Genomic DNA, 23,902 nt, shown 5'->3' with positions numbered 1-23,902 from the left:
AGCCAACCTGAGATCAGAAAAGTTTCAAAGGAGTTTCAAGAAAATTTGATACGTTTCCAGAAAATTTGGATACGTTTCAAGAAAATATGGATACGTTTCCAAGTTTCCAATGTTCTAGGCACTTTATTGCAAGAATATATTCCAAGTTTGTTTGTCCGGATCATGTAAATGCAGATGAATTCTCTACAGACCTTATATCCATTGATTACAGCTCATCTGAAAGTGAATATTTATCTTGAAAAAGGATTCACGACATGATAGAGACTAGAGGTATTTGCCAACAAGTTTTCAACAATGCCAGATCTAAAGGATGGAAACCTGGAATTTGGAATGGAAACTCATAAGGTATCTATGAAATCAAGAAGGAAAGTTGTTACCCAAAAAGTGGGTTGGTGGAAGCAGTTTCTTTGCATTAGGTTAAATTTCTCGGCATTTCTTTACTAGTATCATACTTCACAATACTTAATTGCTTAAATTGGGTATTTTGATTCTTGGTCATATGATCTTAGGTTGTGAATAAAATTCACATCAAATGGATGTAAAGATCGCTTTCGTCAATAGAGTGATTGAGGAAGAAGTATACATATAACAACCTCAAGGGCTTTGAAGTACATGAGAAGGAGTCTCATGTTTGCAAACTAAAGAAAGCTTTGTACAGACGTCAGGCATGGATAATCTGATGAGTCTTGGTTGATCTAGTTATTATATGACTTGTTTCCGGCAGGAGCAAAAGGACTCACATGACAAGGGAGCAACAATGGTAGGAGGATTTGCTTCCATGATAGAGGGAGCAACAATGGCAGGAGTACTTGCTTCCATGATAGAGGGAGCAATCAAGCCCCACTTTAGTGTCAGAGGAAGTGGACCTCTAAGTTCGAGATGAAGGATCTAGATTTGATGGATTACTTCCATGGTCAAGGGAAGTATACTATTTAGATCCTTTAGAGATTTGGGATGATGGACTATCATGAGATTGAGATTGAGATTGTCAAAAAGACAGAAAGTATCTAAGAGCAATATGCCTTCTATGAGTGGACCATGCCAAATAGCAAATATGCTTCAATGAGTATGAAGCAACAGTCGCAGAGGGAGTAGCCAGGATTGTCAAAGCAGGATTAGTTCCAGTGTCAGAGGGAGCACCCAATCAGGGTAACCAGAAAGCAGTGATGGTGATGGATCCAACGAAGAAAGTCAATCAGTTTATGGTTGAGTTGAGGCATGCGGCATTACATGTGTTGAGGTACCAACATGGTATAGTTGGATATGGATTGAGATATGTCTCAAATGATAAAGTACAGTTGCTATATAGATTCAAATTAAGTAGAACATGCATTAAGATGATGCTTCGTTTTGGAATATCCTATGATATCCTCGATGAGCAAGAAGCAGACATCTGTCACACTCAGTATTACAGAGGTTGAGTATATTGCAACTAGTTTGGCAAGTTGTGAAGCAGTGTGGCTTTGGAAGCTACTCGCGGGATTGTTTGACCAGGCATTGGAGACGAACGTCATGACAGGTCAAAGCACATTGAGATCAAGTACCAAGACATGGTACAAAAGGAAGCAGTGAGGCTCCATACATTTCAACAAACAAGTTGCTAACATTCTCACAAAGCCTTTGTCCTAGAACGAAGTTTGTTTACTTCAGGGACAAGCTTGGAGTGGTTGAGAATGCTTCCCTTAGACAAAGGGAGTGTTGATGTCGTAGCATCAAGGGCAAACATTCTCCCTAGGTTAGGATATTGGCAAGTCAAAGGTATTGACCAAGGGCCATATAATGTGGCTAGGGAGAATGGCCCAAAGAGCATCAAGGTCGAGAGTGCTCCCTCGGTCATAAGGTTCTAACCATATTGCTAAGAGGTACTTGGCTAGTGGGTAGACTAAGTGCTTTTAGCATCAAGAAAGTGTTTTACCATTCAATTGGCATGCAGGAATGGTAATTGACCCAAGGTTTCACCATTTTTTGTAAAAGGTATTGACCCTGCTCCATTTGCAAAGGGGATTTGACTAGTAGATGACTACTTCCTTTGCATGATGTTGATGCAGGGTGCTTTCCACATAGTTCTAGGTTAGAACATGAAGTGGATGGAAACATCAACATAGCAAGCTCATTCAATCTTTTCTTTAGATGGAGAAATTGTTCAACAAAGAAGGAATCTGAGAAATTCAAAGTTAAATACATCCCCAGCCAAGATGGAGTGTTGATTTTTGGTGGCTGCGGTCTATTGAAGAATCAAGGGCAATTAGGTGTAGTATGATTCTTCTTGACTTGATAACAATTTGTGGAGTCTTTTTACTTTTTCTTGTTAGCTTAATCTTCTTCTTATTATTATTAATGCATGTGTGTGTACTTCATCAAACTGCTACCAAAAATATGAACAAGAACACAAGATGTTGGCTCTTTGCAAAGGCCAAAACCTCTCTTCTCTTGAGAGGAAAACCCTTCAGTAAATTCCTCTTATTGAAGCTTTCTTATTGATCAATGCCATACCCTAGACCCTTGACAAGAATATCCTCCAAGTACAAGTCAAGTCCTTCCTCCTTCCTGCACTTTGTTCCCCGGCACTTCGTCCTCCTTCTGGCACTTTGTTCTTCTTTCAACTATTGATAGATCTTGTTGCACTTGCTCTAGAATAGACACTTATCCTTGATCTTTGATGAGACCCTTTCACATGGGATGATGTCTTCCTTTTCTTCACCAACAAACGAACTTGTATGACTGTAATGGGAGGGTTGTTATGACAGCAGAGACAACCTCCTTCTCCTCACATGTGTGACTATAATAGGCTTTAGAACAACCCTATTACCTTCGCTTTTCTTCCTTGTTTCTTCGCTTGAGTGGGAGGCCCTTTAGGCCTATGTCTCTAGCCCAAATGATGAGATATGTTTGATTGTGAGTCTCTGTTGTTATGGCTGCAGGCAGCCTTCCTTTTCTTTGCACGTGTGACTGCATTTGCCCTAGAAACGGTCCTCTTAGGCTCAGTTGTGTACCCTTCTTCTTCGTTGCACTTGGAGACCCTTTCTTCGTCCTTCATTCACCCTTTTCTCGGCTTCCTACCTTAGCTGATTTCAGAGATGAATGCGTTGTCTTTAGAGGAGTGGATAGCCTCTAAATATAGAGGATTGTCCCTCATCTAGGCCTACTTGTAGACATGAGGCCGACTTGACATATATAATTCGGATTGCTTCTTTTTAGGTGTCGTTGCATGGAGGAGACTTGTTGACTTTGCTTGGAGGTATTCTTTTGACTCTAATACATAAATATACATGGTGTAACACTCCCTTAAGGTCTTCCATGAATTCTTTTGACTCTTTGACTCACCTATAGCGCCTTAACATGTGTTAGACCTATTTCAATGAGCATGAAACTCATTGACATATATTATAAAAATAATATTTCTTTTCTTAAATAAATATAAATATCAAAAGTACATTTATGAAGATCGAACCTAGTTACATTTCCTTCAACACTCCCTCTTAACTAGGGAGGTATTCATACAACATTACAAGGTGTTTGGCTATGTTTCAATCTTGAAGAATTCACATAAGAGAAACCGGATTTGCAATCCATCTGTTATAGCATCATAGTAACCAACATTGTTTTCACAGCAAGGCCTTAACTAACAGCTCTATCTCTCAATAGATTAGAGCACAATGTTGGCGTGATCAATGACTTATAGACACCTTAGTCATTGTCTCTCAAGGTACATACCCACCCGGATGTTCACTGAGTATGACCTTCTAGGACTATTCTTGACTTGGGTTCCCAGCCCTCAAAGAATATCAGTCCTCTTGCCTCTCTTGTCTTGGATGACGTACACATCCTCAAAGAGTATCGGATGCCAGATGATTACCCAATCCTCCCATTCTTTCTTTCCAAGTGAAGACAAGAATTTTGTGTCTATCTCTTCCTCTCAATTGAGGAATACATGCCCAAGCATCCTCTGACAAGGTACTTGTCCAAGTTCCTTGGTAATTGGGAACTTGTTATAACTCCCTCTTAGCTAGGGACTTGTCCATTCATCAGCAACTTCTTCTTCGTGGGTCCTCCAGCTGCTTGATCTTCTTCCTTCCTTCAATGTCATGAATTCTTTGTTCAAATCTTCTTCTTGGTAGGGCACCATCCATTGATCACTTTCCTTCCTGATTTGTCATGTCATTGCTTCCTTCATGGAAAGTGACCTCCTTGTCATATATCAGGTTCTCTTGCCATCTGGTTACTACTTGTCGTCTTGTCTATGCTTCAACTACTCTTCACATGGATGCTTCATTGTACTTGCTTGTTGCCATGCTTTGATCTGGTAGCCCTTCATGACTTCATCTTGATATTGCTTCAACATTAAATGGTGCTTTTGTTGGATGGCTTCTTCATCATGACATCTTCGTAGAGTAGAATCAGTTATCTGCACCTTTCATATCTCCAAGGCCTTCACAGGTGTCAAGGGTCCTTTGATCTTTTTCTTCCTTTGTCAGAGTTGTCATGCCTTCTTTCGGGAGATGTCTTCAAAGAATCTTTGTCAAATAGTGATTCATGGTGTTCTTCTCATGCTTGATCTCTTTCTTCATTTGCTTCTTCTTGGATAGATTGATCAACCACCTTATGCTCCTTGTGGGAGCACTTCTTCATTGTTTGCTTCTAGGACTAGTCAGCATTCCTTCTTCACTTGCTTCTTAGTCAGCAATCTTATACTCCTTATGTGAGTATTTCCTTTTTTTGACCTTCATTGCATTGTAGTACATGCCTTCGGGCATGTCATTGGTGAAAGAGATTCTTTCCTACTCGATCATGTCATAGAACTATTCTCATGACTCAATCATATATATATATGATAACATGACTAAACTTTGATGCATACATACCTCATCTTGATTCTCCTTTGATCATCTTATCTTCAATTGATTGTCCATGGTGTGGCCCTTCTCGCTTCATCTTAGCTTGCCTACATATCATCCTTTTTCTTGAATCCCATGAATGGGACTCCCAATGAGACATATGTTTTTGTTTATGAATCTTCTTTTGAAGATTCCATTAGAGGATCTTGAAGACCCTTACCCTGCAAATGTTTCTTTCTTTTGATGATGGAGGTCTTCTAAGATTCTTAATCATGATCAATTTTCTTTCAATGTGGATGAGGTCCTATACTAGGTATGCTCCTTCTACATGAATATCTGGAGCTATATCTACCATGCTCCTATATTCCAGAAGATATTTCTAACCATGCATTTTGTCCTATTTATAAAAGCTCCTTCTACATGAGTATTTTGAACTATGTACTTCATGCTTCTAGATTCTAGAAGATGTTTCTAGCCATGCAATTTTATTCTATTCCTACATGTTCCTATACTACTCAAAACTTTGAAAGAAGACTTTAAGTAAAGAAGTAGACTTGGACAATTCCTTTTGTAGTGTCCATATTCTTCGCATCCAAAGCATTGGATTTTGGACATATCTCTATTGTTTGTTCTTCGTGGACCAAATTTGCCAAATTTTCCCTTTCTCTTGGCCATGGTAGCAAATGCTTGCTCCTTTGATCCCACATCTTCCTTTGCTTTGAGTCTTGTTTCCTCTATCTTGCATAGAGACCACATTTCACTTAGTGGGGTGGCTTCCTTCTTGGCATATATGCTTGATGTGAAGTTGCCCCAATCCTCAGGTAGAGCATTGAGTACTACAATTGTCATTTCCCTGTCGGACATGACTTCCCCTAGCTCTTGAAGTTGATCCCTCATTTCAGAGATCTTCATGAAGTAGGGAGCTATTCCTTCCTTTGATATCTTCATTTTGTACAATTCATTTCATAGAGATATCACTTCTCCAATTGTGGTTACCGAGAATAGCTCTACTAGTTTATCATAGATTTCTTTTGATGTTTCAAGTTTGGAGACATAAGGAATGAGAGAGTCCTTGATAGATTCTATTAGAATCCTTTGAGCTCGTGTCTCAACCTTATTGTACTTGGCTAAGGCTCGAGTTTGTTCCTTAACAAGAATAGTGATATTCCCTTTGATGTGTTCTAGAAGTTCATTCTCCTTGAGAAGTAAATCAGTCCTCTTCTTCCATGCAAGAAAGTTATTGGTACCTACCAATTTGTTGCTTTCCTTGCAAAAAGACATTGACGTACATTCAGAAGGGGACATTTACTTAGTTGATCGATTTTGAGATGTAGTGGATTTGCTTTGTCCTTGAAGACTTGATGGCTTACCTTCCTTAGATCTTGATGTTCTTCAAGTTGCTTTCTCCAAGTGGACTTGCTTGATGGCTTGTAGATGATGTAGGGTTCCTTCTTTGATTTTCTCTTCTTGTAGGTGCCTTTATATAAGGCTCTTCGCTTTGTCGTCTTGATGAGTGATAGATGGTAGACCTTCTTGTCCTTGAAGTGATTGAGACTTCTTGGCTTGATGCTTCAACTTTTGTAGATGTCCTTCCTTGATGAGTGTTCTTGAGATGCCCTTTCCTTGAAGTGTCACCTTAGCTTTGATACCATGTTGAAGAATCACGGACAATTAGGTGTAGTATGATTCTTCTTGACTTGATAACAATTTGTGAAGTATTTTTACTTTTTCTTGTTAGCTTAATCTTCTTCTTATTATTATTAATGCATGTGTGTGTACTTCATCAAACTGCTACCAAAAACATAAGAACACAAGATGTTGGCTCTCCGCCAGGGGCAAAACATCTCTTCTCTTGAGAGGAAACCCTTCAGTAAATTTCTCTTATTAAAGCTTTCTTATTGATCAATGCCAAACCCTAGACCCTTGACAAGAATATCTTCCAAGTACAAGTCAAGTCCTTCCTCCTTCCTGCACTTTGTTCCTCAGCACTTTTTCCTCCTCCTTCTGGCACTTTGTTCTTCTTTCAATTGTTGATAGATCTTGTTGCACTTGCTCTAGAATAGACACTTATCCTTGATCTTTGATGAGACCCTTTCACATGGGATGATGTCGTATTTTTCTTCACCAACAAACGAACTTGTATGACTGTAATGGGAGGGTTGTTATGACAGCAGAGACAGCCTCCTTGTCCTCGCACGTGTGACTGTAATAAGCTTTAGAACAGCCCTATTACCTTCGCTTTTCTTCCTTGTTTCTTTGCTTGAGTGGGAGGCCCTTTAGGCCTATGTCTCTAGCCCAAATGATGAGATATGTTTGACTGTGAGTCTCTGTTGTTATGGCCGCAGGCAGCCTTCCTTTTCCTTGCACGAGTGACTGCAGCTGCCTTAGAAACGGTCCTCTTAGGCTCGGTTTTGTACCCTTCTTCTTCGCTGCACTTGGAGACCCTTTCTTCGTCCTTCATTCACCCTTTTCTCAGCTTCCTACCTTCGCTGATTTCAGAGATGAATGCATTGTCTTTAGAGGACTGGACAGCCTCTATATATAGAGGACTGTCCCTCCTTTAGGCCGACTTGTAGACATGAGGCCGACTTGACATATATAATTCGGATTGCTTCTTTGTAGTTGTCATTACATGGAGGAGACTTGTTGAATTTGCTGGGAGGTATTCTTTTGACTCTAATACATAAATATACATGGTGTAACATTCCCTTAAGGTCTTCCATAATTTCTTTTGACTCTTTGACTCACCTATAACACTTTAACATGTGCTAGACCTATTTCAATGAGCAAAAAACTCATTGACATATATTATAAAAATAATATTTCTTTTCTTGAATAAATACAAATATCAAAAGTACATCTATGAAGACCGAACCTAGTTACATTTCCTTCAACACAGTCGATATTCATGGCAGCCAAATCAAAAGGAAGAAATTTAAAATTTGAATTTTGAATTTAATTTGCCTCCAATAGTGCAGGTCAGCCGAGCTAAAAGACGTGTCGCTTGGGCAACCCTAAATCACTATATATTGGCACTCGACCTCATCACTTGGAGATTAAAACGAATCACAACAAATCATATATTCTTATGTTCACATGTACGAGTTAAGGAGGATTTTTGAGGAAGACGAATTTCTGGAGCAGCCTAGTTTGACCTGCATTGAGAAAGGTATTTCTGGGCAAAATTGGCTGAATTTCTGGGGAGAGTTTGACTGAGATTCTGGGCAGTTTGACCGAGTTTTCAGGTAGCTTCAAGAGGCTGAATTTCGGCCGGTTTCTAGGCAATTTGACTGCAGGTTGACCAATATGTTTATGGGCAGATTGACAACAGGTTGACTGAGATTCTGAGGCAGTTGTCGGAGGCCGAATTTTGACCCTATTGACTAATGTTGACCAAATTTTGAGGCAGCAACAAGAAGGCCAATTTTTGGTCTATTCGACCAGGTTTGACCTGTGTGGCTTCTTTGGTTTGTTTGACCAAGTTTGACTGGAAAATCAGATTATACTTTTGCTTAATTGAACAAAGTCTCCTAAGAAAAAAATTGTTGGGTTTTTCCAGAGTAAAATTTGTGTCTCTTTCGTGCTTGGCTGTGTCTTTATGATCCTACTGTCATTATTGCATTACTATTGAGATTTTCTATGTATAATTGCTTAATGATGTATGTGAAATAAGTGAACTTGGTTTAAGAAATCATTGGAAAATAATTATCAGTTTAAATATCAGATTCCCCATCAGGAGATTTATGTTAAAATATGTAACTAGGTTCGGTCTTCATAATATCTTATGTATTCTTGCTTTTATATATTTGATGTAAAAGAGAAATAAAATTATTATTGTTATTTTATTAGCATGGGTTTCATTCTCTAGATTAAATTATTTTTAGGTCAAAACATCTATTGTGTGCTTCTAGGTTTTGTCATAGAGTCAAAGAGTCGAAAGAGTCATAGTCATATGTAAAAGACCCCATTGGGCATTTTGTAACAAGTCAAAAGAATTTAATTGAGTCAAAATTGTGTCAAAAGTCCCTCCAAGACCAAGTCGCCTACAAGTGAACAAGTTGGCCTACAGGGAAGAAGTCGGCCTCATTAAGGACTATTCCACCTCCTTGGAAGCCTATACATAATACACCATTCGACCTCATTTGATAGACAATCAAGCAAGCAAGTTCGATCACTAGAAGAAGAAGTCTAAAAGGCGAGAAAGAGGAGAAAATGATAAGAAAAGAACTAAAAGACAACAAAGTTGAAGTTTTTAGGTCAATCTCTCTCACACGTGCGAAAGTTGTTGGAGCACTATACAGATCCCAATTGCAATCCTCTCAAGAGAAGCCAAGAATTTGGAGTTAGAAGTTCAAGTTTGAAGTCACAATACCTAAGGAGAAAGAAGCAATCCAAGCAAGGGACCAAAAGGACTTAATTCTGCCCTATAGCCACTCACACGTGCTAAAATCAAAACTGTAGTAGAGGACAAAAAATTGCAGACCTGAAGTAGAAGCCGAAATTTTGAAGTTGTTTGACTTGTGTTGACTTTAAGAAGATAAGTTCATCAAGAAGGAAAGGTTGACTTGGTCTTGGAGGGTTGGTCTAGGGTTTAAAGGTCTTTGAATTCTTCATTTGAAGATTCTATAAGGAGAAAAGAATTTCTTGTGGTTTTCCTCTCTAAGAGAGGTTTTGGCCATGGCTAGCAATCTATATCTTGTGTTCACTTGTTCTATTGATCTTCATGTTTTTGGTAGTTGTTTGATGATAAGAATACTATAAAAATTAAGAGAGGAAAAAGCTAATTCTAAATTCTACAAGTTGAAGTTAAAGAACATCACAAGCAATTATCAAGTTAAGAGAAATCACATTTAATCTAGCTTCCCTAGATTTCTCAGCATGGTATCAGAGTTATGGTGACAAGGAAAGGTAGCTTGAAGATCACTCAATTGAAAAAGGATACATAAGGGCCAAATATAAGAGAAAGCGCATCAAGAAAATCTTGTCATCACATCACAAATGTTGAGAAATGTAGGGCAGTGAGATTATGTAATTTCACTTACTTTGATAATTGTTTGTGAGGTATTTTTGCTTATCTTGATTAGTTCTTTTTCACCTTAATTATTATTGTGTTATTTTCATCAAATAGCTACCAAACAATAAAGAACAAAGAGACAAAAGGACACAAGATGTAGGCTAAGTAACCTGACACATGGATTCAGGATTCGTCGAATACAAGGATTCAAGTGTGTCGAATTCGGACACGTTGACCCCCCAGAACAGGACATGTTCGGATACGTTATATATTATTTTATTAAAAATACATATATATATATATATATATATATATATATATATATATATATATATATTAAAAATTTGATATTTCTTACACAAATTCTCATTCATGATACAAATTCATTGATTTCAAACATAAATCTTCATCTAGATGTAAGTTTTATTATTTACAAAGTAAGTTAATAACATTATAGCATGCATAGTACATACAAAATTCAAATACATGTCACATAAATGATAAATCAATGAATCATAAATTCTAAATTCATAAATTCTAAATCATAATACATATTCAATTCATCAATGATCCAAAAGGATAAAGACAAGATAGTAAGATAAAGACACTGACAGCTGTAGTTTTCTCATTAAGTCATCAAAATCAAAATATGTTACATAGGTAGTGCAATGCCAATGGCAAATAGAAATAGAAAATAAAAAACAACTATAACTATACAAACCAATGTTCCATTAATCGTTATCGGGATAATATCAGCGCGAGGAAAAAATTGGAAAAAATCGTAATTATCGGGAAATAATTGGAAATAATCAGGAAAAAATTGTTTGGTACAAAAATATTCATTTTTTTTTTCATTTTTTTTCAATTTTTTTAATATCTAAACCATCTACAACATAAAATAAATACATTGACACATAAATATGATAAAAGAACTAATATATAAGATATTTAATATCATTTCTAGTGCTAAAATCACACATAACATTGAATCATGTCCTGAATAGTAAGTCCTGACTCCTGAGTCCCAATTCAGCCTCAAAATATCAACAAAAAATATAATAATGTATCTCATCATGTCATAATGTCATATACAATAAAATGAAGAAAATAACTAAAGCCTAATCCTATTGATTTCCTCTGCCCCTCTTGTGAGAAAATGCCACAACTTTCCCCTTCCCTCTAGATGTAGATGTTGGTGCTGGTGGAGTTGGCAGTGGAGTCTGTGTGCTCTAGAAGCTGAAGAACTAGAAGTAGGAGCTATAGGAGGTAGACCACATCCTCCACTGGTGGCAGGGGTAGCCCGGGCAGGTGGTGTCACCTCCTCCTCCTGTTCCTCCTCCTCCTCCTCCTCCTCCTCCCCCTCCACTACATCCTACACTAACCAATCATCAACAGACTCCATGAGAGGCCTCTCGACCTCAACCCTCCATGTAGCAGTGGTGTCAATCCCATCTAATGAGATGGCCTCCACATCAGGTGGCCTCTCAAGTTGCCTCACCCACAATCGAAGATTGTAGTAGACGTAGACCATGTCATTAAGTCGCTGGGACTCCGACCTGTACAAAGATCATGAAAGAATAATTAATAATTCTAAAAAAAATATTGTTTAATGAATTCAAAAATTTATTTGGAAATTTGCAATATTTTAAATGTTTAAGTGTTAACCTGTTGCGCTTCTTGTTGTGTATTTTTTCAAATACACTCCAGTTGTGCTCACATCCTGAGGAGCTACATGTTTGGCTAAGGATGCGAATGGCAAGCTTTTGCAGAAGGGATACCCTGCCACCATACATTCTCCATCATGCATCTACAACAAAATTACAAATAAAATTTTAAATAAACATAAGAAAAAAATGGAATTTGAAGAGACAATGGAATTTGAAACAAAGTTACAAACTAAAAAATACCTGGCATTTTAATCGTCCTATCAATGACAACCATGTTAAAGCCAAATGTGCCACCTGCCATCTTATATGTCTCAATTTCTTTAGAGATCTCCATACGTTCTGCTGGAGATCGCACCATCTTCTGAACACAGGATAAGAATCCATCCATGATCTCAGCATCAAATACAAACCCACATGCGTAAGAAAACACGGGGTTTAGGAAAAGCCCAGCAGCATGAATGGGACGATGGAGTATGTTGTTCCATCGCTCATCAATCACTCCCCATAGGAGTTGTTGTCTCTGAAACCTATCATCTCCCTTATCATCATAGTAGGCCCGAATGGCTTCTTTGCCCTATCCATGGCCTCATACAAATAGCCCATTGCGGGCTTCTCACCATCAACCAACCAAAGAACCTTTACCAAAGGTTCAATAACGGCACACACCTCCTGCACTCCCACCCAGAAGTCTTCCTGGTATGAAACTAGTCTGCATACGGCCTCTCCCTCTGGTTTGCGGCTCATTGGCAAAGCACGCCACTCCTCTGAAAGAAACATTTTCTTCACATCACACATAGAATTCAAGAGGGATTGAAGAGATATGAAACTGGTGGCAAACCGTGTAATGGCGGGGTGCACCAACTCTTTGTTGTTGGTGAATCTTCTCATCAAGCTAAGCACAGATGTATGGTTATATATAAATTTTGTAATGCTTTTGGATGAATCAACAATATCTTTGACAAAGGGAATTTTCCCTATGTCCTCCAACATCAAATCAATACAGTGTGCAGCACAAGGTGTCCAAAATAAACTAGGATGCCTGTCCATAAGCATCCTGCCAGCAGCAACATAATTTGCAGCATTGTCCGTTATGACTTGGACAACATTTTCTGCACCCACCTCCAAAATAAACACATCTAGCAAATCACATAAAGTTCTTGCATCTTTGATTTGTGCAGATGCATCAACAGATTTGATAAACATAGTCCCCTTGGGACAACTAACCAAGAAGTTTATAAGGGTTCTCCCCTTTTGGTCAGTCCAACCATCTGACATAACAGTGCATCCTGTTTGTGCCCATGATGCCCTAAAATCCTCCAATCTTTGGGTGCAGTCAAACTTTTCATTTTGAATAATCCGGCCTCTGAAATCATGATAAGAAGGGATTTTGTACCTTGGGCCAACACTTGCAATAGCATCAATAGCAGGTTGGAAAAATGGATTATTCCTTACAATGCTGAAAGGAATATCACTCCAGAGAAGAAATTTTGCCAGCAACTTGTCAGCTTGTTCTTTCTCAGTTCTTTTTAGCATTGAACTAATAGATGGTTGTGAGCTAGGTGTGGATCGAGGAACAAAAAATGACGTGGCAACTACCAGATTGGTTGATGCTGCAATAAAACCAGTGCCACTTGCTTTAGCTGACTTTTTTAGTTGCCTCTTCATTTCTTCTTTGGCCTCTCTATTCTGGTCTAAAGTTTTCAATGCTTTCATGGCTCTTCGGATGAGTTCAGGATTTGTATTTGTGCAAGGCCCCACATCAAATCCTGGGATTTGTGCAAGGTGATACTTCAATATGTACACCCCCCGGACATAGGGTGGCCACACAACTTGCAAGTCGAGTTTAGTCTATCATTCAAAGCTTTAGGTTCACCAAATTCCCAGAAAGGGTCCAATTTCCTTGGCATGTTTGTTTTTGAACTTTGAACTTGAAGTTGAAAACTTGAATGGTGTTTCAGTGAAGTTGTGAACCTATGGGAAAATAAGGATTACAATTTAGTATTTACAAGTTACAAACTTACAATTTAGTATTTTAATTGATAATTTTTAAATTGTACAAAAACTATAAAAAAATTACATACATTTTAACTTTTAAGAAACCCAATTCCAAACCCAATCAAAAAAGCTATAAAAACAATACATCAAAAACCCCATTCCAAACCCAACCAAAAAAACTAAAAAAAATTTACAATGGGCAAATTTCATAAACCCCATTCCAAACCCAAGTTACCCAACCAAAAACAATGAAAAAAACCATAAACAAAGTTTCAAAACAATGAAAACAAAAAAAAATTGGTGCCCATACCGTTTCTATGGAGCTAATCGGTCTCCTCCTCTTGATTTTCTCCTCCACACACTTCAAATAGCTCCAATCCTCTCCAAGCCCTCTCCAACACTTTACTGCCCTCCGCGCGCCTAACTGTGCAAATGAAATTAAAAAAAATCGACTTTTGCCTTATAAAACCGCGCTACCCCAACCCTCCGTGATAAACTCGCATATAAAAAAAATCCACAATTATTACTCGCAATAATACCAGCTTCGGGAAAAAATCGTGATAAAACGATAATACCGCGATATTATCGCGATTTTCACAACACTGATACAAGCCTCAAGGCAGTAGGTAGCTCATGACTCATGAGTCATCAATCCTCATAGTCATCATCAAAATCAGCATCACCGTCCTCATCATCATGGTCACCACTGCTCTCCTCTACATCCTCCTCCTCCCCTGTATCCAAAGTCGTTTTTGCATTTGTTGGTGTGGAGGATGACCCCTCTACAGTATCACCCATCATCAAATCTAACAGGCTCTAGCACTGGATCATTGAGATCCATGTTGGCCAATGCCAACTCAACACTGTTGTCCAGATCCATATTATCAAGAAAGACAACCCACATCTTTGTCTTTCCCTTCAACCACTCTTCCCTCTGCCTGTAAATAAGACGAAGGTTGGTGTGCACATACACCATTGTCTCTGCTCTAGACTGCTCAAACCTGCTCTTCTTAACACTATACAAATTCTCATATGTGCTCCAATTCCTCTCGCAACAAGAGGATGAAGTCACCTGAGAGAGGAGCCTCATGGCTAACTGTTGTAGAGGAGGGCTTGTTGCCTCATGATTTTCCCACCAAGAATAGGGCTTCTTAGCCCCCCTGTCTCTAATCACATCATATCCTGCAAATCGACCAGTGCTAGTGGAAAACTCTGCAAAGGCATCCTCCACCTCATCAAGCAATGCTCTATCATGAAAAACATGCCTGAATGCATCTTTCCTCCCCTGTGAGATTTCACCATCCATGTGAGGAGGGAATCTGCGAGAAGGTCCACCATTCAACCACTCATGGCTGTAGTATTTGGGGTCCAATGAGTGAGCCAAACAATGTAAAGGTGTACAATTCTTGTCCCATCTGCTGACAAGAATATCATGTATGGTATCACAGAAGGCAGAGGCTGATCTCTCATACTCGGGGCACTCACTCTGTAGAATAATGCTCCTCACAGACTCAATCATGGAATCCCATCCCTCATAAACCTCTCCTAGGATGGGTTTGTCTGTATCTGCAACTCGAAGCAAAGAAATGATAGGGTCCATGATCTGAATAATTAGATCTACCTTCTCACACCAAGCATCATCTAGCACTGTGTCCTTCACTCTTTTAGAGGCTACTTGACCTGTCTTTCTCCAAAAAGACCAAAACTCTTGAGCTCCATGGCCCCAAGAATCGTCTTGAGCTCCCTCAACCTCTTCAACATGATGAATGAAGAGGCAAACCATGTATCCGCAATCTTCAACAATGATAGATTGTTGTACTCCTTGTAGATAGTGAGGGCATTTCTATGGTTTTGTACAAAGTTACGGATATGTCGTGCATCCTCAATAATGTTACCAATCCAAAGCACATCAGAAGCAATGGATTTCAGTGCTAAGTTCAATGAATGGACAATGCAAGGTGTTCAAAACACTTGTGGATATTTAGCTTCCACAACCATGCCAGTGGCCTTGCAAACATGTGCATTATCTGTAATGATTTGCACACAAGAATCAACACTTACATATTCAATAACTTTAATAAACAACTCACCCATATATTGTGCATCATTGTATTCTCCAAGTGTATCCACTGCTTTCAAGAAAAATGGACCATTCAAGGAAGGCACCATGAAGTTGATGAGTGGGTGTCGTGCTAGATTTGTCCATCCATTAGAAACAATGCTAACCCTAGATGTTGGCCATGATGCTTTAATAGGCTCAAGCATTTTTTGCACCTCTTTTTTGCCTTCATCAACAATGTAGTTCTAAGCTTCTCTATACTAGGAGGCACATACCATGATGGAGCCCCGTGAGTTAGAGCTTGGCACATTTCAATAAATAGAGGTGAGCGTGCAACATTAAAGGATATGAAGTTTTGATATAAAAAAAAGGCAATGGTGATATCAAGCTCTTCCCGTTTCTCCTTTTGAAAAATCTTGTCCATTGGACCAAGTGAAATTGCCCTTCTTTTCGCTGCTTGTCCCCCACTAGAACTCTCAAATGGGAATTTGTTGTTGTCTTTCCTAAAAAATGGAAGGGGGTCATCATTCTTGGTTTTTTTTTTTTATTTTGCAGCCACGTTTGCCATACCAACAGTGAACTCTCTTTCTATTTCTTTCCTCTTTTGTATAGGAACTTGTGTACAAGCTCCAACTCCACAACCTGGTAAAGCCAACAAATGGCCTTTCACACGGAAATATGTTCTTGTGAAAGTACTGTGGCAAAAGTTGCATCTCCAATTAACATTGCCTCCTCCCTTCACCTTGCTGCTTGGCCCATCCTCTCTTGTGACATATTTCCACAAAGGATATTTCTCAATGTTACCTTAAGGAGGAAGTCTTCCCTCAACATTACTTGCAATAGAGGGAATACTTGCAGCAGACTCTGATGAAATTGGGGGAGGAGGGGCATCTCCAATGGGGGCAATCTTCCCCTTCCTTTGCCCCCTACCTATTGCCCTTGATTGAGCCATAAATACTGTAAAAAAATAAACAAAACATGCACAAATTTGTAAAAGAAATGCATATACAAATTGTTGTAATACAAATGCAAAAAAATAGAGAGGAAATGCACTTACCTGTTGCTTGAATCTCCTTGAAAATGCTCCAAACCCTTGGCTCCTTGCTCCAAACTCCTCACAGCAAACCCACAGCTCACCTATTGCAAAAGAAATGACAGAAAATGATGCAAATGAAAGGCATTTCCGCCCTTTTATGGCCGTGCGAGTCCCAGTTTGCTGGATTCGAGTCCAAATTTCGGGACACGATGTGTTCGATCGGGACATGATCCGGATTTGATCGTGTCCCAATCAGACACAACGTGTCACGAAATCCGGACACGATTTAGGTCGAATCGTATCGGATTCGACAGATTCAACACGTGGCCCTCTAAGAGCGAATCCGTTTTCAGAGGAGACAATCAAGCAAGCAAGTTCGATCACTAGAAGAAGTCTAAAAGGGGAGAAAGGGGAGAAAACGATAAGAAAAGGGCTAAAAGACAACAAAGTCGAAGTTTTTGGGTCAATCTCTCTCACACGTGCGAAAGCCATAGGAGCACTATTCATTGCCACAGATTCCAATTGCAATCCTCTCAAGAGAAGCCGACAGTTTGGAGTTAGAAGTTCAATTTTGAAGGCACAATACCTAAGGAGAAAGAAGCAATCCAAGTGAAGGACCAAAAGGACCTAATTGTGCCATAAAGCCACTCACACGTGCTAAAACCAGAACTGCAGTAGAGGCCGAAAAGTTGCAGACCTTTAGTAGAAGCCGAAATTCTAAAATAGAGGTCGAAATCTGAAAATTGGAGTTGTTTGACTTGTGTTGACTTTGAGAAGATAAGTTCATCAAAAAGGAAAGGTTGACTTGGTCTTGGAGGGCTCTGGTCTAGGGTCTATAGGTCTTGAAATTCGGCATTTGAAGATTCTATAAGGAGAGAAGAATTTCTTGTGGGTTTTCCTCTCTAGGAGAGGTTTTGGCCCTGGCTAGCAACCTATATCTTGTGTTCACTTATTCTATTGATCTTCATGGTTTTGGTAGTTGTTTGATGATAAGAACACTATAATAATTAAGAGAAGAAGCTAATTATAAATTCTACAAGTTGAAGTTAAAGAACATCACAAGCAGTTATCAAGTTAAGAGAAATCACATCTAAGCTAGCGGCCCTAGATTTCTCAACAACTTAACATTGTAATTGATTAAGATCAGGGTTGTTTTGCTGTTGTATTTACAGCTGCATATAAACATTTTCAGATCTGGTTTATGCATAATAAGATTGCCCAAGAGGGCTGAAACTTATTGGAACAATTCGGTATCTTTTCTCTTGGATTGCTTTGTAATTGGAGTTAAGCATTGAACTTCTGTCTGCTGCCGCAACCGTTTTGTTTGCATTTCATAAAAGCCCTAAAGATGAAAACTCACAAGGTTAAAATCCATGAATCCTCTAGGGTAGAGGTGATATTTCTGTTTTGCTTTAAAAGCCTTGTTTGCAGAAATTTCAGCACATTGCAACAGGATTAGTGGAGTCCCAGTGCCTTACAAATAAGATACCAAGGTCAAAAAGGTAAATTTTGTAGTGCCTTACCACTAATAAGATTCCAGAAGAATCATCTTTGTAATGGTTAGATGATATTGCAGTGAAAGCAAAATACAAAAAAAACCAATTAGATAGAAAACAAGATATTGGTCAGCAACGCGAACAATCGACAAGTTTCAGACTAGTCTGGGATCATAGTAAAGCAATTATGGCACCTACAGAAATTGGACCTGTTACGAAATTTTGACCATTATGGAATGCAGACCAAATGAAGAATTTTGAAGCATAAAAGAGTCGTAATGAGATGTCTATACCCTTGAGCTTCTCAAGGAAGTGCATGCCAAAGATAAAAGAGAGCATTTATATTGTAAGTTTGCACAAAGTTTGAAGCTGTTAAAAAACATAAGGGTTGCATTTGTAATTTAAATTCAGCAATTACTGTGCAATGTAATGTAATGCTTTTATTCTTATTCAATATCTAGTATATAATATTGATCAGAAGATGAATTGACACACAACACACACACACACATACACGTGCAGACACATAGACTCTTCCCCCAGCCAATCTTTGCATTCCCTTAGTTGCTTTCCCCATTTGCTCTCTCTCGATTACCTCTATACGGTATGTTTTCCTTTATTCATTTACCTAAGTCCTGCATGCTTTCTGTCTCCTTTTTATTCAAGAATAATCAAAAAACAATCAGAGACAAGATCTAAACCTCCCTTTTGTTGAACAATGAAAAGTATGGTAGCCATAGTCGGTATTTTCTTTTGAAAAATAAATAGAAATTTGAATTTTTAAATTTGCCTCCAAAATTATTAGGTCGGCTGAGCCCCTAAGAGGCACCCATTCAACCCCCACTTGAAGGCTATATAAAGGAGATCATTTCTCCTCATTTGAATTTTGGATACATCAATTTGATTCTATGCATCTCTGATCCAGTGAAATTACAGGATGCCCGAAATTTTAGGAGGCCGAAATTTCAGGTGCTTGTATTTTGACATGGCACTTCATCATGATTCTAGTTACTGGGTTGGTTATTATTCTGCTATTGTTATTTATGATGTATAGATGATTCTGGAAGCTCTCTCTCTCTCTCTCATAAGAAAGGATTTTACTGGGTTTTCCCCTTGTGGGTTTTGCCCTGGCTGTTTGTCGAATTTTTGTGTCTCCTTGTCTCATTGTTTCATGGTTATTTCATGTTTATTAGTTGATGTTTTTCTTTTGTATAACTACCTAAATGATATTGAATTTAATGTTATGTTAAACTAATGTTTAATTGATCATTGAAGTAGTTATCAGCAGAAGAAAAACTTATTTCTAGCAGGTGCCCTAGAAAATCAACATGGTATCAAAGCTAAGGTGGTGGAAAAGCAATCTGTTGGCATGTCTCTAAAACAAGTTCATGAATCCTTTGGAAGATCTCTGAAGAAGCTTATTCAAGACACATTTCTTTGGTAAAAAGAACAGGAGTTTGAATTTCTGTAAAGACCTCAAGCAAGTTTTTGAGTATATACAAGTTTTTGTAGAGAGCTATCAATCCGAGTTACTGTGGAGGATTTCCTGAGTTGATGTGAGCTTCCGTATAATGACAGTGATCCGAATTGTTTAAAATTGCAATACAAGATACATCGTTTAATCTATCTGTAATCCGAATATGTGAGTCATCTCTTTTATGTGATGTCACTGAGATAAGGATAACAAGAAGTAATATGTAAGTTCCCTTCTATACTCACCCAACAGTTCTCTTGTGGGCCGGGATGATTAGTTCTCCCATGGCAACTGTGAAACAGGATGATTAGTTCTCCTGTGGGCCGGGATGATTAGTTCTTCCGTGGCGACTGTGGGGCAGGATGATCGTTCTCCTATGGACAGAATAATTAGTTCTCCTATCGAGGCATCCTACCCATGCAGTCTGGGACTCATGGGAAGTACCTCTCATCTTATCAATGAGCAGGGAAATGAGGTTAGGAACCATAGTAGCACTATCGATGGACGCATCGATGTATCTACTGTACTCCCTATGCTAGGATGACCTCCATTGATCTGGGATCAATGAAACTGATCTGGGATTAGTATGAGTGGTTTGAGACACTCTCTTGTGATATTGATCTGGGATCAATAAAACTGACTTCGGGTTAGTAAGAGTGATGTGACACACTCTCTTCAGATGAAACTGACTTTGGGTCAGTAGAGAATGGTATGAGACATTCTTGATCAATTCTTCTTCTTCATGGTTCAGCAGAGCCGTGCAGGGCACTGATGGCAGAGATAGTACAGTCGGACATATGGATCAGCGGATGGAGTTCTCCCTAGTTGAAAGGGAGTGTTAAAATTGGTAACTAGGGCCAAACTCCATGTGGGTCATCTTATTAATGGAAGCCGATATTTTTCTTGGATCCCTCTCATAGAGAGGTGTAGGATTAATCTAAAGATCATCCGATTCCGATAAGTATTCATGGAGATATGAATTTATTTGTGTTATGGGACAATTCGTCAAGGTCGGCCAGCAACCAAATAAACCCCACTTGTGCTCAACGTTTTAGTATAAATAAAGGTGGTCTACAAGTCATTTCAACACACTTGGGATCTCTTCCTCTCTACTTGTCTTTGGGTTTTAGTAGGAGGAGAGATCCTAAGGGATAATGTTGCCCTAATCCAGAAGACAGAAGTCGGAACTGCCGGGAAAAGCCGGAAAAGCCGAAACTGTCGGGAACAGCAAGAATTGCCGGAACAGCCGGGAATTGCTGGAACTACCGAGAACAGCCGAAATTGCCGAAACTGCCAAAATTGTCGGGAATAGCCAGAACTGCCGGAACAGTGGGAAAAGCTGACGCAGAGGGCAGACGCCGGAGCTGCCGGAACAGCCGAGAAAGCTGACGCAGAGGGCAGATGTCGGAACTACCGGCAACTGCCGAAATAGCCGGAACTGCCGAGAATATACGAAAATAGCCGGAATTGCCGAGAACAGTCGGAATTGCCAAGAACAGCCAAAATTGTCGGAACTGTCGAGAATTGTCGGAACAAGCGGGAAAGCTAACGCAGAGGGTAGAAGTTGGAACTGCCGGGAACAACCGGAACTGCCGGGAACAGCCGGAATTGTCGGAACTGCCGGAACCGTCAGAATTGCCAGGAACAGCTGGAACTGTCGGGAACTACCGGAACTGTCGGAACTGCCGGGAACTGGCGAAACTGCCGGAACTGCCGGAACAGCCAAAGCATCTGTCTCCGAAGGAGAGCAGCATGCAAGGGACAACTAACTAACATTGGGACAGTTGTATGGTACTTAGCAGCAAATACACCAAGCATGCAATGTTACAGCTAGCATGCAAGGGACAGCTAGCATGCAACAGCAAGCATGCAAAGGACAACAAGCAAGCTAGGGGCAACAAGCAAGAAAGATGCAGCCATCACATAGGTCAATATGGCAACATGGTGCAGCAATGGCACATAATGCAGTACAGTGATGGGTACAGTGATGATTAATGAAGCATGATGAGATGCAGCATAGTGATGATGGGTGCAGCATGGTGCAGCACGGTGCAGCACGGTGAGGTGCAACATGATGACGAAATGCAGCACAACGATAGTTGAAGGAGTCACCTTGGAGAATCAGTTGAAGCAGCATGTCTTCAACTGATCTCATGTATCATCTTCTTAGAGATGATCTATCTTCTTATCGAGATAAGTCAAAGTGTTGACTTTTGTTGTAAATGTACTCTCTCTCTCTCTCTCTCTCTCTCTCTCTCTCTCGCTGTTGAACTAGTGAAGAACATATAAGAAGAATTGATCAAGGGTTTCCCCACATTGGGGTTTGTCCCTGGCTAGCGCCACATCTTGTGTCCTCTTGTCTTGGCTTGTCTTCTGCGATTTATGTTTATGTTCTATCTACAGTTTAATGCTGATGTGATTGCTAATCTAGAAAAGATATTGAGCTAACTGTGAAAATTGAAATAAATTGCTCTAAGCATAGAACATACCTAAACTTAACAGATCTGAGTTCCTCTTTTCCACAGTGATATAGATTATGACAGTAAAACAAAGATATGTGATATATTTCTTCTATATGGCATACCCTGCTAAAGCAAGTGACTACACTGCTGAATAATATGAATATCTACTATTAGCTGATGCAAGCTCCTGTAGGGATACAATGCTGGTTAATGAAATCTGCAAAGTCGTAACTTTTTTTGAGTCATATCTTCTATAATTGCAGTGTGAATGGAGTTCCTTATCAAGCCATGATACGAGTCTCCTTTTGGTCTAAAATGTGAGGATGTTTCTATGTGATGCAATGATCCCTGGACTTGGATGAGAGACACCTCTTCCTGACATGATTATAATACGAGTTTCCTTCTTAACAAGAAAGTAAGACAAGGTGATACTAATGATACAAAGCATGACGGTGAAGAATGAAGCAAGCTAAGGCAGTTTACAACAATAATGTGGTTTCCCCTCCTAGGCATGATTGCAATATGAGTTTGTGATCCAAACAATGACAATGTTCTCCTCTGCAATATCATCTAAAGTCAAAACATTGATGCGAAGACATAACAGTACTATTAAGTTCCTTCCTTGGCTTTGACTATAGCACAAGATACTTACCATTGGACAAAGATTCGAGCAGGACAATGATACAAAGACTAAAACAATGAAGCAATAATCCAAAATTGTCATGTCTATCCAAGAAGATTTTGTCAAGTAATCAGAGTTACATCTCCTATCAGACAGAGATCCAAATTATCTCTGCTAAGGTTCATCCGAGTTAAAACTAACAGACAATGCCCTAAGTGGGACAGTAAAATATAACCTGCTTATATAACTATAACTTGACATGAGGTACCTTTGTATACTAGTCCATGTGACTGTGAAGGAAGACTACAGCATAACAGAATTGAGCTCCTGATATACTAAGTACTATGGAAGTAACCTAGTTATGACAGTACCCCTCATATGGCAGTAACCCTATTTGAAGGCATTCAAAAATAAAGCATTGTGTAATAAGGCTACCATCTAGAAAATCACCTTCTAGAAGGGACCGAAGCAATAAAATCCTATGAAGCACAACCAGGAGAAGCATTTATACAATAAGAATGACATCAATGGAGCTGACCTGATCAAATAAAAGTTTGAAAATTTGAATTGAAATATGTTGTGAAAGATGCACTTGTGGACAAGTCTGAGGAATAGTAGATCTCTGCTATGAGATTTCAAAAGGTCTGCCTGATGCTTCTTATCCAGTAATGATGACATGGATGAGTAAACAAGAAACTTTTATTAAAGACAATGTTGTTTTTGTTGTCTCTTGTTGCAAAGGATATCAAGAGTTGATGAATCTACTATATCTAGGGTTTGACACTGATTTAAGGATTTGTTATAAAGGGTTTGACTCTAATTTGACTAGGGTCCAAACCTTAGGTATAATTGCAAGAATATTGAAGTTGGGAAATTAGGGTTGAAGTCAAAAAAAAACCTAGTTGATTTATTGTTAACCCTACCAACTCATTAGAGTTGAGAAAAGAAAGTTGTGATTAATTGCTTCCACCTAAGAAAGACCCCTTGCTCCTAGAAGTTTTGACATCTTGTTAAGGTTGATTAGCAGGTTGCATTCAAGAAGATTGAAGATCAAGAGGGAGTTGTCATGAGCTCAAAAGATATGTATCTTATATTTCTTTTATTGTTTTAATCATTACTAACACTGATTGTTTATGGTTTATAAACCCTAGGTAGGGCTTTGAGATGAAAATGAACCTAAATCCTAGAATTGATTTTGTTCAAAACCTAACTTTTTGATGATGTTGATAATGATGATGTGGG

At 39.0% G+C, this 23,902-nt stretch overlaps 1 protein-coding gene across 1 annotated transcript in view; it reads right to left on the bottom strand.

Moving 5' to 3' along the window:
* The window catches only part of LOC149140180 (U3 containing 90S pre-ribosomal complex subunit), a 219,902-nt gene that overhangs the window by 163,880 nt on the left and 32,120 nt on the right, over positions 1-23,902 (bottom strand). The window lies entirely within an intron of this gene.

The sequence above is a fragment of the Pinus tabuliformis genome, chromosome X (genome assembly GCF_031772625.1).
Source record: "Pinus tabuliformis cultivar Carrire ecotype Pingquan chromosome X, CPIR1, whole genome shotgun sequence".
In the NCBI taxonomy this organism is placed as follows: Eukaryota; Viridiplantae; Streptophyta; class Pinopsida; order Pinales; family Pinaceae; genus Pinus; species Pinus tabuliformis.
This window is presented reverse-complemented; position numbering and strand designations above follow the sequence as displayed.